Source organism: Artemia franciscana, chromosome 7, assembly GCF_032884065.1.
Source record: "Artemia franciscana chromosome 7, ASM3288406v1, whole genome shotgun sequence".
NCBI lineage: Eukaryota > Metazoa > Arthropoda > Branchiopoda > Anostraca > Artemiidae > Artemia > Artemia franciscana.
The window spans coordinates 59,036,644-59,041,940 of record NC_088869.1 but is presented as its reverse complement, the minus strand read 5'-3'; positions in this window follow the sequence as shown (position 1 = coordinate 59,041,940).

The following is a 5,297-nucleotide window of genomic DNA, read 5'->3' as shown; positions in this document are numbered from 1 at the left end:
AATCTTTGACATATTGTTAGTCTTCATCCACAGAACGTACCCTAGCCATCTTAACCTTTCTCTTATTATAGCCCTAGCAAGTGGAATTGAACCAAGCCTTTTTTAAAGCCTACTTTTCGAAATAAAAAACATCCAAAACAATACGTAATCAATTATTTTTGAAAAAATGGCATATATTCATCTGTTTTTTTGGAGTCCTTATGCCTCAGATTCATACTTGACCGCTGTCATTTTTGTTGCTTTTGAAATAATAATAATAATAATAATAATAATAATTTATTTGTTACCCGCTTGTATTGACAAATTAAGCGGAGTAAAAATATTAAGGAAAGAAAAACGAAATAACACAAACAATACAATTAATACAGTCTAATCAAAGGGTGGTAAGGGCTCAAGCGTTGACAGGCCTCAGCACCTAATCTAGCATAGAGTTTTTTATAAACGAAAATAATATCAGTGGCGCAAAACTTTCTGATAATCTTCTGATTTCTATAAGAACGTGGCAGATACAATAAATATTTACAATAACGAAAATACAGAACTCTTGTACCCTGCAAATCTTGATTATTAAACAACGGGCGCAAACGGGAAAGAAACAATATAGAATGATTGCAATATGTAGAATAAAATCTGGATAAAGCCTTTTGTGAAAATCTGCCTCGGTTCGGGACAATTTTCGCGTACCCTTTTAAGTTTACTTTTAATATCATTTAGCCCACAGGATCGAAAAGCCGATAAAGATGAACAAATACTAATACCAAGCCACCGAATCGAAGAAACGAGCTTAACTGAAAAATAACCACAGTCAAGATCACTACTTTGATGCTTAGCATTAAAAACTAAATATTCATATTTTCAGTATTAAGTTTGAGGCCAATTTCCTCAAAAGACTTAGAAACAAGCTGGGTCGACTTAACTAGGCTAGATTTAGTGCGGCTGATCAAAAGTAAATCATCTACATATGCAATGTACGAAAGATTAGTTAGGCCTAAAAAAAAGGATGGATTAATACGTGGCAAAACAGAATAAAGACAAGCATTAAAAAGATAAGGGGATAAGACTCCTCCTTGCCTAAGACCAGAACGGATGGGGATATTACCAACGTAGGTGTCACCTGACTTGAGTCGAACATTAGAATTAGCATATAAAAAACGAAGAGTTGATATAATAGACACATTTGCACCAAGTTGGATTAAAGAATACCAAAGTTGGCTATGACAAATTGAATCAAAAGCTTTTGAAATATCTAGTGCACAAAAATGAACCTCAAAACCATTTTTATGCACCTCAAGTAATAGCGAAACTATAGCATGATGAGCATGTTGGCATCCTATATACGGCTTGAAGCCGAACTGATTAGAGATATGATCTACATTCGACAGGAGATCAGGGAGCAAAACATATTCAAATACTTTACTTAAAGTACAAGCAACCGTAATAGGCCTATACGAAGTGCAACTAGTTGAGTCCTTACCATGTTTCAAAATTGACGTAATGTTACCAACTAAAAAAGAATCAAGGACTAAAGAAGAGCATAAACACATTTGAAAAAGTAATTGCAAGTGATAAACTAATTCCTCCGAATCGGTGTTGAGGTGAAAAGCACTGATGCCGTCTATATCATAAGATTTCGATTTAAGTCTCTCTACACTTCTTTTGACACGGTCAAAACTAACGGGAGGTACATGACCTTGAACGATTTTGTCAGGCAACAGATTAGAACAGAGCTTGGCAAAATGAAAATGAACTGCATATATCACTGTATCGAAAATGTTACTATAATGATTGATCCATGATACAATAGGGATTCGGTCGGCCGTAGGCGATCTATCAAACTTTGCGATATTTATCACTTGTTTCCACTGGCTAGGAGACTTAGGAAATTCAGCACCATTGTACCTAATTTTTCGAAGATAGCGTTTAAAATCAAGCTTTGTTCTTTGTTTAATATCGAAAACATTACCCCTTAAGGGGTGGCAGATAGCTATCCAAATTTTTAGCCACAATTTAGCCCAATTTTTTATTGTTTTGAGCTCTGGGTCATTCTTCCAAATTGAACTTCTTGTTTTTGCTCTAAAGCGAAATAGGGGAACAGCTACCTCTTCTGACCTCTTTAAGCACGATACAATGTGGCTATAATAAATATTAAGCTGAATTCTGGCTAGTGGGGACCCAACGCTTGTACACAACAGATTAAAAGGGACTTTAATCGTTGATAGAAGGCTAACAAGCGTAGAAAAATAAAGAGGCCAGTCAGCTTTGTTCCATTCTCTTTTAGAAATCCATTTTCTAGAATTGGGACGAAGGTTCTTCTCTGTAGTAGCTTTAAGGGTAACAGTGAGGGATAGGGGGAGAGGGTTCACGCTCATCCTGATCAACATGGACTTCGCCACAGATGAGACCAGAAGAAACGATAGAATGGTCAATGTCTGAAAGTGAGCCACTATTATGGATATAGGAATGGGAGGCATCTTTCTTCAAAATTTTATAACTATTCGGTAAGGAATCTAACAGAAGCTCAGTCCGCACTGATGAAGAGTTAATGTTACAGTTCAGATCACCGATTAATAACCAATCCAGTCCACTACTCTCAATGCCATTCAAAAGACTTTTTATTGATGTGCAAGATTTTTTAAATTTAGTCAAACTTCGGAGGGATTTCTGGTTGCAGGGGAGACAATCATTAATGAGGACAAAGTTGGCAAGACGATTAGCAATATAACAATCACTCTCGTGATAGCATAAAGGGGTTGGTAAAAACAGCGTCTTTCTTATTAAACATGCTAGGCCACCTGATGGTCTGCCAGAGGTTTTTGCGTGCACTTTTAGAAAAAAACTGGGTGTTCGTTACTTCTGTGTAGGGACTTTGAGCTCACTAAAGGTAGGAGATGCTCCTGGAGGAATAAAACATCAGAATTTTCTAATTTCTGATCTAAAGAATCGTCTTTATCCTTAGTACCGTTAATATTGAACGAACATATAGTGAAGTTAGTCTTAGCACTCATTTTCTAGTGTAGGACGATCGTTTCGACAGAAGTTCACGAAGACATCGGTATTTCATTGAGAATGACACATGATTGCCTTGACAGTTCGCACATTTTGGTGTAGCCTGGCACGGAGAATCAGGCGAGGATTCATGTTGTCCTGTGCAACGGGAAGAGCATTTTTCTTTATCACAATTTGATTTTAATTGATTTGGTGATTGGCAATTATAACAGCATTTGGGTGGGCGTTGGTATTCGTAAACTAGATATATCTCATACCCAGTCCTTATACCAAGTCGAAGTGCATTAGTGAGCGCAACAGCGTTTTCAAAAAACACTCTAACAGCCAAAGAATTGCCTATTCATTTCGCATGAGTAATATGGTTGCGATCAATTAACATTCCCTCATCAAAATTGGTCGGTATATCTTTAATGATTCCAATATATTTCGTTTCTTTTACCTTGACGTCACAATCTCTCATTAAAGTTGGAACGGCATTGCAAAAGTTCCTTGCAGCAATCTTGTCAATTCGTACCGCTAGCTGATCGCCAGAGGGCTTAATGCTGTGAATACATTCATGACCTGGAATAGAGTCTATTATTTCGCGACGCTTGGCAGGATTATCTAATTCTGATGGGACTTTAGAAATAACAACGGTCGTCAGATCGGGATTCAATGACTGAGCGCTAGGGCTGCTAAGAGGGGGGAATTTAAGATCATACGACGAAATCTTCTCAAGGATTTGCTTAAGTTCCGAATCAATGCTTACAAGCTTTGAGGCGAAGCTAGAATAAGCCACAGCAGGAATAACAGGAACCTCGGTAGGTAAAATAATCACGTATGTAGGCAAAGACAAATTTTCGCTGTCGCATTTCTGGAAGATTTCCATCATGTCCTTAATGTGACGGTAATTAGCTTGATCGCCTTGGCGTCTTTGCACACGTTCACTCTCGTAAACATGAGATCAAAGTTCTATTTTAGCCGCCATAATAGACTTCTCATCAAAAAACCCAACAGCATGGTTAGCAATAACTTCATCACTTACTCCTTTTTTAAGATTGGATTGCACGAAATTCAGCACCGGCGAATGTACATATTCCGTCATAATGGTACAACCAATAAGTATGGACAATTAGCCAAAGTCCAAAATCAAATCAGTTTATAACTCACCATGCTTCACTTATTCCTAACCTTAGTGACTTAATCCTATTAATATCTGTTTTTAACTGATTTTAGCACCCCGAACTCGCCAAACCTCTAAAAACTCATTCATTTTGCTCAAGCTTTCATCTAGGATGCTTAAATTACTAGGATAATATAGGTCCGGGAGAGTTTCACCTCTCAATTTGTTTCCATTGTTTCCCATTGCCTTTCCTGTGATCCTTAAGACAAAGTTCATCAAAACTATCTATATAAAGGGGGATGGTAATAAGATCAAAACATCCTCTATCTTTTTTAAACCACAAAGTTCTTTTTTTATAGTTTTTTTTTAAATATTATCTCTAAGTGTAAAAAGAATCATACTACCAAGTAATTTGATTACCAAAGAGGCAGAACTAATGCCTTGACCAGTACTACGATCAATCTTATCAACTTTTTTATACGTAGGTTTAATTAAGGCTTTCTTAAAATCTTTGTTACTTCCCCCTTTCAAAAATCATATTCATAGTCTTCAATAATTTGTTTACAACCCCGGAGCCACCATATTTTAGAAACTCATTTACCACACTATCAATACCTTGAACCTTTTCATTTTTTAATCCTTTTAACACTGTCACTATTTTTTCCTCGCGAAAAAAATCTGCCTTTACATCCAATGTATGACAAACTTTTTCATTTTCCTCTATTGTTTTAATGTAAATCAATCTCAGTTTATCTCATTCTCAAAGTATTCTAACCGTCTCTTTGTAACTCTTTTCTTTATTGCTAGTTTTCCTTTATTGCCCCATTCCTGTCTTCAACCAGTACAAGTTCAGATTGACTACTCCCTCTCAATTTATTAGCATGCCAGTTAATAAATTGAGATTCTAGATCCTCGGCAATTCATGGCTTCCAATTCATACCATCTTAGTTCAAATTTTAATGGTCTCTTTACTTTATTGTACATTCTTTTTGTTCATGTATGATCTATCACTCAGATAATTCTTGTACAAACCCCTTCTTTTGTCTATTATATATAAGGGTGTGCACTAATATTTCTTGCTGCGTTCTTAGCTTTCTTCCCTCAAACACGATTAAAAACTTCAAAAATTGGTTTCACAAAATTATTACATCTATCTTCAATAATATCAAACTTCAAATTCTCTAGTTTA